Consider the following 12,967-nt stretch of genomic DNA (forward strand, 5'->3'; position numbering starts at 1 on the left):
AGATTCACATGTGTGGACAACAAGATCAGGAAGCTACATACTTGTGCTTCATGAATAAACCACTGTAAATAATAAACTGACCTCCACTGTGTAATTATCTCAACCTCTTTTTTCATGCAACGATTTTGACTGATGAAAGCATATCAGAGGAATTGGATTTTCCCAGAGAAGCTTCAGTCTTATAACAAGAAATGATTAGCCCCATCTTTCTCTTTCTTTGCTTCTCACACCCCGGGACAGCTCTGCTTTTTACTCTAATGTTGGCAGAGGGTTGTGAGTAGTTCTTGTAATTCAATCGTCAAGCTGTAAGACTGCTTCCCAAGGCTAAATGGAAGCCAAATCTCAAAGCTGCATGTGTCCTATGGCCTACTGGGATCTAAATACAACTAATTTCTGCTGGCTGAACTGTAATAATGAAGATTGTGAGTGCTCAGTGATAAAACTGGTGAGGCCGTATTTAAGGCAATGGAAGTTATACCATGTGCAAAATCCTATTCCCCAGACTGAGATGGAAATGCTGTTGTTGAATGTTGCAAGGATAAGACAGAAGAAGAGTATAATTTATGCATTATAATTGAAATCAAGGAAGCATTTCCTGCTAATGCTGTCATGCCTGCTTTGCAAGGCTAACCCTAATGACCAACAATTGTACTTTTTAATACAATTTCCAAACCAAGTGGTGGCTAGGGAATAGTCCCATTGGAACACACACCACACATGCCTCCCCCTACATTTCTTCATGTACAACTCACAGATGATTGCTTTGCAAGACTGTGGATGCACGACTTACTCACCCTGGAAGACTGAAGAGTCCCATAAAAGCATTTACTAATAGACTCTCTGGCAGGAAAAACCACCTCAGTGCAGTTCCAAGCCGCTCTAAACTTTTTTTAATCACCTTATGAACAATGTTTCCCTTTCACTGCTAGGAATGGACAGACAGGTTTGAAAAAAAAAAAAAAAAAAAAAGAACCAATCCAAATCACAGTCCACAAATGTGGCTGGACTCTTTTTTCAGTAAAAAGTAAACAGCCTGTGTCCTTCTAGTTTAAATAGGAAGCAGAGAAAAAGTAATTATGTCTTTGTATTTCTGCCCCAGCAAAAAGCCGCAACAACAAATGCCCTAAGAAAACCATGCTGTCAAGATTTTCAGATCAAGGTTTACAGGTGCTTTAGCTCAAGGCTGAAGATGTTCAGGTGGCATGTTTTCTTTGGGGATAATCACATGAAGCACCAAAACCCATCACTATTTGCTGAAGGGATAAGAATGGTCACTTCTTACAAGTACTAGGCAGGGCAGCTTTAAGGAATGGGGTTACTCAGCTATAACCTGTACGAACTCTTACATTATCACACAAATGGAGCAAAAAACCGTGGAGAACAGCCTCAGACTTCCCACTCACCTTTGTAACACTTTCAGGATACTACCAACAAGACATTACCTGCTGGCTGACGTTGGCTGCATTTGCCTGTGCTCAGACAAGCTCTCCTCTCCAGTACTAGGGTCAATCAAAGGAGGTACATTTAGGCACAAAGGCCATCACTGGTAAGAGCCATATCCTCACATTTCCTTCCTTCTTATCATTTCAGCTTAGCCCTTTCTTGTTTCTCCAGCATAACTACTTACAGCAAGAGTATTAGTAAATGATGGAGCAAATCAGTGATAAAAGCCACTGGTCATTAAAAGGAGGAGGCATCCTGGGTTTAAGCACTAATAAGAGAGCATTAGCACTGTAATTACTGCCACATTAGGCCACATCCATATCTGTGCCAGCCAACTCTTGGAAACCCAAATCTTTTTCTGTTAATTGTTTTCCATGATGCTTTTGTCTCTGATGATTCTCCTGACTCAAGCCTGGCTAGCCAGGCTCTCCCCTCGCTCCAAAATCTTATACAGAGAAGTGTGTTGGCTCCCAGCAAAGAGAACACGCTGAACCCACACACACACACACACACAAAAAAAATCCTAAATCTTTCCTAGTTCTTATCTGCCTGAAAAACACACACGAAAGATTCATGGATACATCCATACTAGTGTTGACATATCATAGAAAGCAATAAGACAGCTAAGAGAAATTAGCTTTTATGTAGCTGTGTCTGCCAAGACTAAAATCTTTTCCACCTCCAGTACTAAGGGTCTTCCTAGAGTAAAATCCTTTTTGGATCCTAAACTAGACTGCTTTTGATTTTATTCAATGTAGTGTAAGATCCTCCTTGCTCCTGAATGTAAAGATACAGGATCAATAATTTCATCATAGCAATAATTTCTACTCTGTGTCAGATAGGAATTGTTGACAGATGATGCTCCATCTGTCACAGTATTTTACAGTAACAAGCCAAAACACAGCAGAAAAAAAAAATATTGCAAACTGTACTGTTAGGAACCATCGCAACAGAACATCTTGGCTCTTCTGTAAATAAAAGTTACGATAATGAAAAGCCCCAATTTAAAGCTTGGATCCTGAGACAGGTATAGCTATTTGGCATCTTCACACAGAAGGTTTGAAATCTAACAGTGCCTAGCAAGGCACAATTTGAGGTAGATTTACATGGACAGACAACCACATGCCTGTTCTCCTCACGCTTGGAACTGGGGAGTGCAAGCTAGATCCCATCCAGAAACCATGCTACCACCCTTGCACAGTGTCAAGCCCCAGCTACCACTCTAGTTACATATTCATATTCCCCTGGATCAACGTTTAAATGGAGCAGTCACGTAATGGTCTGTGTCTACTTATTCCAGCATGTGCAGGGCCATGTGTTCAATGGGGTTAAGCCAGCAATTATTGGGGATAGGGATGGCAGATGGTACGGAAACACTGTAAACTTTGGGAGGGCCAGAGATGTGTGATCCCTGCTGGTACCCGCTGGCACCCGCTAGTGAGGAGACCCTATGGTTCTCACCTTACCCCTTTCTCCCCCTTTTCCCATTAAAGTGGCGATAGCCACAACAGATTCAGCATCTGGTTCCACTGCAAGAGCACGCTCTTTAAAATGTATGCCTTTACCTAACCTGTAAGTGTGGCCCATCTTTTAATTTCAGTCTCATTCAAATTTCTAACCTCCACGTGCCTCCCCTTCTTTCCCAGAACATCAGAAGGTTGAAGGCAGGAAAAACAGATGATCCTGCCCTTGAACCAGCACTTGTTTTCCAAGTCAGCTTTCCATCACAGGCTCCCTGCTAAAGCTGTTTCCCACTAAAACACATAGATGTGGACAGAAACAAAACACAGTGCCTGATGCAGTAGATCATACTGGAACATAATGCACAAATCAATGATCATTTCAAATTTAAAACTTCATGCAAGTCACACAAACCAGAACCACTGAGCTTTGCATAGTCCTTGATGCAGCTCTCCGTACAAAAAGAAACAGAGCAAGACAGAAAGGGGGGGGACGACCTGCATAGAAAAATAAAGTATTACATCAAACTTGATTTATTTTCTGTATTTATCGGTATATCTGGGCTTAATTCTTCTTGTATCATAGCTGGTTTCCTTCTTTCCACCAAGCCCAGTCCAATGGCACTGCTTCCTTGATCTTTCTCTGTGTTTGCTGGGTGAGCAAAGCCTTTTCATTTCACACATCATTTACAGCTCGCTGCTGTGATTTCAGAAAGTCAGTGGGCTTTTACCAAGCTAACAAGTGAGATAAACATTTTGTGTGTCTGCTAATTCTAAAAGTTCTGCAGATTTTCTGACAGTAGATACCCTGAGCAGTCAGGGAAATTCAGCGGTTTCAATTCGATTTGCACCACATGGCAAACAAGTTTGTGCAGAAGTCAGTAAATAAATCAGGAAGAAAGGAAGGAAAATAAAGAACAGACTCTTCAAAGTCGTATCCTATTCCTATAATGCAAACCTAATTTCTCTCAACTTTCAATGTACTTTATGTGCCTCACTAAATTTATTCATGCACTCTTGATTTGAACCGATAGAACAGTAAAAGTTTCTTTCTCTCTTTACTATCAGTGAACCAGACCTAGACATCTTCTCCTGGCATAAGAGAATGACTGTTCACTCAGGGACAAATATCAGATAATGCATCCAGCTGCCCAGTGCGTCCAAGTCGAGCTTGTATTTTCAACATCACTGGACATGAAAGACATGAGAAACTGGATGTTTAATGTGTACGTACACGATTTTATCTGGTACTCACCAAATTAAATGGCAAAGCTCCTATTTATTTTAAAAGTGCAAAACCAGAGCCCTGTATATGCATATGTAAATTGGGCAACTACACATGCAAATAACTATGATTTACAAAAGCAAATTATGGATGCAAGTTTTTATGTATGTCCAGCTGTATGTCCAAAGCTTTTTAAACTGATTCTGTTGTAACAAAGAGAAACAGAAAAAGTTAAACTAAACAGAAAAGTGTGAATGTCTCCAAAGATATTTTTTTCATGTGAGAGCACCCGAGTCCGTTCTTCCGTGCAGCCAGAGATATGATCACTTACAGTCGATATACAACCTTATATTAAAAAAAAAGGGAAAGGCATTAAAAAAAAAAAAAAAGCATAAAAAATTTGCTGCCTGGTTTGTTGTGGGTTTTTTTTCACATCACTAGTAGCACCCTCCTATGCACAGTGAGCTTTGGCACTGCAAAATGACTAATTCCTTCTGGATTCTTAGAATGTCATCACCATCAAACCTCAAGATCAACATTATTAAATGAAAGAATTATGTGTCTTATTTATTAACAACATGAGAAGAAAGGGAGTGGCGAAGCCTTTCAACCTGCAGGCCAGCAACAGGCAAGCAAAGGGCCTGATTCTGCTACTTTCATTTAACTTCATTTAATAGCTTAATAAGGCATGATCATAGCTAACAGAATTGGCAATAAAATGGCTATTCAAATTTAATCACTATGGGAGAATAAGGACTAAAAAGCAAGAGGGAAAAAATGGATGGATGCCTTCTATCTGGCATCGCAGTCCGGAGAGACTGGAAAGTGATGATTGTCTCATGTTCCTTATTTCACACAGCAATATGTTGTAAAGAGGATAGAACCAGTCACATATGTTCTGGGCCTGGCTGGGATGCGTCTGTTTTTTATGAGCATGCAAAGAATGTTTCTCCACATTAATAAGGGCTTAAGGAAATACATAACTACATCTTCCAAACCAAACAAGAGAAAGCCAGAGTGAAGAAGATGGAACCTTCTGAAGCAAAGTTACACTTCAGGCAAAACCTCAAGAAATTGGGAGTGAGACACCCCACCATAAACTTTAGCCTCACGTTCCCTTTGCCCTGGCAGTGCTCAGAAATACCCATATTGCTGAGGGAAATCTCTTGTATATACACCCCCAGGAAACTAAAGATCTAATTTAGGAAAACATTAAAAATCTCAGACTTTACATACATGCCCAATTTTAAGCATGTGCTTAAATGTGCTGCTGAAAGAAGCCCTAGTTGTGTAACTGGTTTATTTCAGCTATCATCAACCCTGAATAGCTAAAAATTGAACCATCAGCATTTTAGTTATATCACATCAGAGCTAATTTTTAAGTTTGTCTTTTGAAGGATGCTGACTGCTGTATCTAAAACATCCAAGGTCTTTTTCTTTGGGAGAGAGGAAATGTAGCAGATCAGGCAGAAATGCACAGGGGTCTCTGAATATTTTTGCTGTAGATTGCTGTGCAAAACCAATTATTTCATAAATTTAAAAAAATGCAAAGCAGGGTATTTCAAACAGGAAACAACATAAGTAGCACTGTTTTTGTGAGAAATAATCATGTTATTATGGAATAATAATCCAAGTAAGCTTCTTTATATTCCAAAATATTGTTTTAAACATGACATTTTGTATTCTTTTTGGTGTGTCTTTTAAAAGGGACACAATATTTAGGAATTGAACTATTAGACCTCAGCAAGGCTGTTATCTCAGGAAGAGAAGGACTCATTGCAAGTACTTGAGAAAGATAATAAAACAGTGAAGTGAAAAATGCCTCCAGTGCCAAAGATATTTTGAAGATATCATTGAACAATGTAGCAAAATTAACACTTGTAAGAAAGTAGAAAAGGAGTGAGAAGCATGGCTCCAGCAAACACTAATTGGGGAGGTTTTCAAATTCCTGTTCAGGGAGGCAAAACAGTCTCCTGGGTAGAGACCCCCTGGGATTGGGATGGCAGGAGCTCTCTCCCCAGCCATCACTCCCTGAATCCCCAGGTGAGCTTTCGCATTTATAGCCAAGATGTTCCCTGATGTTCTGCAGAACAACAGTCATGAACTTTGTGGAGCACCGTGAGATCCACCATTGCAAAATTCTGTGTCAGGAAAAGGAATTCCAAAATCTGCAATTAGTTGTGCACAAAGTTATCACATAAAGCAGATCAGATGTTTCTACCACCAGATTTTCTTTTGAAAACTGTTTAAAACTTAAGTGCACAATAGTGAGATGCCTGAGACTTGTCTCCGTTACAGCCTGCAACCAGCGGGAAGCCCTACGGGTGGATTACTGCCTCTAATGTTTCATGTTAGTTTATACCAAATTCCCTGTATTTCAGTTGTTCTGAAGACCAGTATAATAATATTTTTTAAATGGCACTTATACAAAGCCTTTTCTCTCCAAATACTTTCCCAGGTATTCATAAGTTGCCCCTCCTTACATCTTTGGGAGGCAAATAACTGCAATGCCTATTAAAATGGGCTACACACATTCAAGCTTCCCACATATCCCCCAAAATGGTGGCCAAGGCAAAAATGGCTTCCAAATCTCTGAAATTTCCAATGGAAGTATTTGTGCAGTGATACATGAAAAAGCTCTGTCTTGGGAAAAAAAAAAAAAGTCACTGTGGGTAAATTTGGGGTTGCAGCTGTTAATTGTAGGTAAGAAATAAATTACGCAGGCTTTCATTGACACTGTGCAGCTGCATCACACCAGTGGAAGCCATCCACATACCTCGAGGACAGACTGATGCAAAACATCACACCTTCAAAAGCAGAGGAGCTGTTACTGGGCTTCTGGTATCCCAGCTGGGCGCTTGTGAAAATGTTGCCCATAACAACATTTCTGCTGATGTAATCCCTTCGTGCCTTTTTTTTGTTGTTGTTGTTGGTTGGTTGGTTTTTGTTAATGTGGGCACTTCAAACTTCAAGCGAAACGTACAGGTTAATTTTCCTTCCTCTTACTGGCATCTACAGTGGGTAATTTCTGAGAGTTCATAGCGGGGCAGAGAGCAAGAAATGGTAAAGTTTAAATTGCAGGAGAAACACTGCATTTTATTTCCTAATGTGAATGTGGCCTAAATGGTGATTCTTAGCTTTAGTGGAAAAGGTATTTTAAAGCTTGCCTACAAAACTACTCTGTCCCTCTTCCCCGTGGCAGTCTCCTTCTCTCTCATATCTTTCCAGCTGCACTGAAGTTATACACATTAGAACAAAGCTACCACGTAGTTCTGGACTGAAAATTCACGTGGTCTCTCTCTTACACGTTAATTGCCAGGAATGGGATCAGAAGGAAATACTGAGGTGAAGTCTAGATATGAGAGCACTAACAATAAATATTATTCAGCTCTTTTGGCCCCAGACATAAGATTAAATGTCCCTATAACTCTTGGCTTAATATCTCAGGCAAATCTATAACACTGTCATAGGTTTACAGGCTTCTTTTTTAGTTTCTACTCTTTTTCATCACTCATTAGATTTTGAGACTCTTAAATTGACCTTTGCTCCTGCCAGCAACATTCTCCCATCATCCAGATTAAGGATTCATGCCCTTCCTTTACTGTAATGTGACTTTTTGTATCTGGTATAACCTTCTGGCAATTGTGCATACTTGCTGTAAAGGAGAAGAGGCATTTTCCAATGTCTCTGTTCAATTATTAGTGTCATCTGTAATGAACTATTCCAGTGTAATTGCAGAATTTGCCTCTGTTGTACTATGGACAAAATAAAATACAATATAGCATTAATTTAAATAGCAAAACTAATGTTCACGGCAATATAAAAAATATTTCAAAGATGCTTTTTCAATTTGCTCCATCTGATGAGGTGACTCTTTTGAGAAGACCATTAGACTCATAAACCTGATGCACAGAGGGCTTAACACAGGAACAAACATGAACACTCACACATTTGTAAATGAATGGCACACCCCTGAATTACAACACGGTAGCTAACTCCATGTCACAGGAAAGTGTTTGAGGGAGAGTATTAGATGTTCAGCCATGATGAATCAATGTTAATATCAAGTGATTTTGCAAAATCAAAAGCAGTATCTGTCCAGGAGGTGGTACAATCCAGGGCAGCAGTGTGGAAGGCTAAAACTGCTGTATTCTTTGGTTTTAGTGTACTCGCCTTTCACCTTGAAATGAAAAAGGTATCATTTAAGTTGATGCCCCCCTCCCAAATCCAATTGCCACATTTGGGGACTAAATTTACTGTGACTTCAGCCTGATTTTTCAACACTGGGCAATTCAAGTCTCCCATGCCTTCAGCAGTAGCTGTAGAAGAGGGCTGGGCGTACAATGCCAGTGGGGAATCCCATATTGCCCATGTGCTTGGTAGACAGTCTGGATAATATTCTACTTTCACACATACACATGCACACACACTCCTTGGTCCTCTTCAGGTAACAAACCATTAAGATTACAGAATATACTAAGCTAAGCACAGAGAAAGGCTTTTGAAAACACTGCCTAACTCTTCAATGTACCTTTTCTTTGTGAAATGGCCATAATCCTTGCATATTATCTAATTTTACCTAATGCCTCTCCCTACAACATGCTGTAAGACCCAGGGATGACAGGGCCTATAAAACTATATTATTACCCATTTTTCCTATTAATGGAGTGCCACTTCTGTTTGTTTCCCATCAGGAACTCCACTGTACAACATCATGTATAATGCATTTCCATGGCATGCTGCTGAGCAACTCTCTTCCACTGGCTCAGTCTCACTTTGGAACAACTTGCTAGAAACCGCTAAGACCCTCCATACAAACAACCAGAAACCAAGGCTCCGCAGGGGAGCACACCTCTGCCTCACAGCAAGGAAATAAGAAGTGGGGCTATGGCCACCCATGAACCAGTTATCTTTTATTCCAGTTTAGTTGGCCATCCTCACAGCACATTTCCTATTCCTCAGTTTCCACCCAGTAAAAAGGCTGAGGTACAAAGTCCTCGACACATCCTGCTTGCACTGTATCGCAAACCTTCAGAAGCACCACTGAGCACCCTGTTTTACCACCACCACCAAAACAGTAATGGTTTCACTCTCACATGCATCACGAGCTAAGGTTAAGTGTCATATCTGTTTAATATCTCATGTACTTTCTATCCAGGACTCTCTTCTGGTGTCGGGGGATGAACTAACTACTCACTTGGGTCTCCAAGGTGTGTAAAATAACATTCACATGGCATAATTCCCCATCTGCACACACAGGAAAGAGATATGTGTTTCAAAGCTGCTCTTCCAGGGCATATCTTGATTCACAACACACAAAGTTATCACCTCTCAGGGCAAGGGGATTTGATTTACACATGACCCCACGGTGCACAGGGAGAGGTCAAGCTGCCGTGAGCTATGATCCCACATGAAACCTCCATGGATCTGGAGGATTGGTGCTGGCCGCTTCCTCTGAGCCCTGTGCCCACAGCCTGCTGCCACGAAGGGGTGCAGTCAAGGTCACAGCAACACATCCCTTTCAGGGCAATCTTTGCCATTGCCTTGAGGGCAATGTCTCTCTGCTCCTCCACGTGAGCAGTCTACCTCTTTCTGTAAGACAAGGAGTTTCCTGAACTTTGCTTTTCCAACACAGCAATGCAAGTTGCTGTATAAGTCAGTCATCACACGTCCCCCTCTGAGCAGAGCGGTTAAATAGTCCTCTCCTGACATCTTCTTTAACAAGCAGCCTGACAGGTTATGTGGCTCCCAGTCAGTTTATTGCTATGAGCTGGGTAAGAAGCTAGTGGAAGATGGTGGGTCTAACACTTCATCCTTTCATTCAGAATAAATTCAGAGAAGCCATTAAGGTTCTTTATGAAGCCAGATGTTTGAAACAATAATGATCTCCACCCCAAACATAACTACATGCCATCTCCCAAAACAAAGACACATGTGGACAGAGAGGTTTCACAGGCAATTGTGAAGAATTGTGCGTGACAGAAACAGCTAGACCAAAAAAGCTCTGGAGGATGACGAAAAAAGACCCCATCACTATTCTGACAAAACTGGGAAAGGAGAAGCATCTGAAGGAGCAGGGGCTGGGGCAGAGAGACCTGGCCCTGTGTGTAAAGAGATTACCTCCTGCCTGATCCCCTGCAGGTTCAAGGGATGGGTTCCTCTTGCATTCTTTGTCATAATACAAGATTTCACCAAGACCACCTGATTGCCTCTTTCATCTCTTCTCCTAACAAAAGATTGGCAGTATCCTGAACTTTGGCTAGCTTCTCAGGTCAGATACGTGTAACATCTAACCTAAAGGACTTCTAGTATCTGTGTTCACACATACGATCTAACGAGTGAATTAAATTCAGATCACATTTTGGGAGTTGGGGGTTTTTTAACCACTACACAAGCTATGCAAACTTTTGCTGCCTCCCCAGCCCTGCACATAATTCAGAGGCAAAACCACCTGGCCCTGGAGGACAGTGAAGTCCAACATGGAAACTTCCTAAATGTTTGGTGATCCTGGTTAACTCGCTGTCCCAGTAACATTTTGCATTTGATTCCACAAAAACAGTATGCACCTAATGGCTGCTCATGGGAAATGACTGCACTCCCTATCAGGTAATAAGCAAAGGGTTACCATTTATTTAACAGATATTCATAATGGTCACATATGAGATTTTAAGGGGAAAATGTGGAGGAAAGGGGAGAAAAGGGAACTGCCATTCTGCAAGTATATACTGTATACTCTTCATAAATCAGTTGTTCTTATTTGCCGTACTTTTTTTTAGCCGTTGGATGGATCCATTGCAATTCAAAGCTATCATATGACTGGCTGTATTCTTCCACTTTTTACAGCTCAAAGGAGCACAGTCCTAAGAAAGCAGTGCCTTAGACCACTTGCACTGATAACAAAAGGGAGAACACGTCCCAGATTTTGAGTGAACCACGTACAACAACCGTTGACAACCCTTCCCTCTATCTCACTGTACTAGAGGGACAGCTGCCCCAAAGCATCACGTCTTTCCCAGCCCCTCTCCTACACCACCGCCTCCTCCCCACATTAGCCATCACACTCTGCCTCTCTGCATCTCCTCCACTTTCTCCAAACAGCTCTTAGGAAGAGACAGAAGACTTTGTCCTTCTCCACTGATCATGAGAGCCGTGTCCTCGATCTCCGGCTCCACCCAGGAATAAACCTACAACCCTTTGCTGTTTTCCTCAGCCCTTAACTAAAGCTTCCCGTCCCCAAACAGTCTCCTCCTGCGCCCTGCAGTCGTGTGTGTGCATCTCCTCACTCCGTTCCCTGGCTCCCTTCCCCGGCTTCCCCAGCTGCAGCGGGTTAAAAAGGAAGGATAAGATTTTGCCTGCAATTGATTTTAATTCTTTCCCTTGTGCTGCCCCTGCAGGCAGTAGTTTGCCAGCCCAGCTGTGGCACTGAGCTCAATCCGTTCTCCCTCACGCACAGCCTTCCCTCAACAAGCTGTGACTGATCAGAGGGGGACAAATGCACACGTACATTCATATTCATTTCTTTGCACGCTCTGGAGTTCTCTTACAGTATGACGCCTATCAGAAGAAAACATCTGCTTTGTTTGTTTTTTAAGGTAATGGTTTCCTCTGCAGCCCTGGAAACGCAACCACCGTGGCGCTCAGCCCGCTGCCGGAGACCAGAGAGGGGCTCTGAACTGAAAGTGAAGTGGCTGAGCACTCAGCAGCCAGAGTGTTCAAGCAAAATGAAAATACAGAAAGCCTGAGAAAACAAAAAGCAACGTTAGCAGGGGAGATGATGGATTTTTGAATACCCTTTTTGTAATAAGGCCTTAATGTGTTGTTTTAAGGAGCTGAATGGGAGGAAGAAATGCAAAATTCTCCTTCCCACCACCACCACCTTTCTAGAAGGGTCATAATGATACACAGTGAACTTGGCTTGGACAGGCACCTCAGCTTTCTTCTCTTCCAGTGCACAACATTCCCCCAGTCCTCTTGATTATCAAGTCACCTAATGGGTGAGAAGGCCACAGTGTTAGACCATACCTGGTGAAACATCTAGCATGAACATCTGTAAGATCAGCCCCAGTCCTTCTGTTTACTATTGTGACCCCCACCCCATGCCAAATGTTCTGATTTGCAGATCCTTTCACCCCCTAGCAGCTGCCTGCAAGATTCAGCATCAGGAGATGGGCTACAAGTTATGCATGACATCTCAAAGGAGCGAAATACAGTGAACACAACAAAGATGTCAGTGGCATGTATCATACCTGATTTTACAGTGATACATGAAATTACAAAGCTAGGTCTTCTCCAGATAAGATTTTCAGTAACGCTGAAACTGTACCAAGACCAGCAAAACGTAAGCCATAGGATAAACACACCTGCCATTTTGCAATAAAAAAAAATCAAAAATTAAAAAAAAGTCTTGATCACATGAGCATTACCCATGACAGAAGAACATGGAAGCTAATACAAAGTGAGAACCGCGTTCATGAACACCTGCTCTATCCCAGAGTAAATGTAAGTGCAGAGCCCTGGAGGACTTGTCAGTCAGGGACTAACCTGTGAGAGAGTAAGAACCAGGAAAGGTGTCCAGGAAACATGTCCTGTAGTCCTCTGTAAAGCCAGGATTAAGAGGAGTGAACAGCAGGACAAAGCCTGCACAACAAAACCATGTGAGAGCAGCTGAAGGATGCCATTAAAAAGCTGTGGATGGACGCATGGATGTCCAGAACCCCCTCCACATTTCAACAATAAGGAGAGATCATAGGACTTCATGGTGCTCAGCATGTGGCACAATGGGGTGTACACATCCTTTCAGTGCAAATGGTGATGTCTCCAAATAACAAAAATGAACAAA

The sequence above is a fragment of the Falco naumanni genome, chromosome 6, assembly GCF_017639655.2.
Source record: "Falco naumanni isolate bFalNau1 chromosome 6, bFalNau1.pat, whole genome shotgun sequence".
Taxonomy (NCBI): domain Eukaryota; kingdom Metazoa; phylum Chordata; class Aves; order Falconiformes; family Falconidae; genus Falco; species Falco naumanni.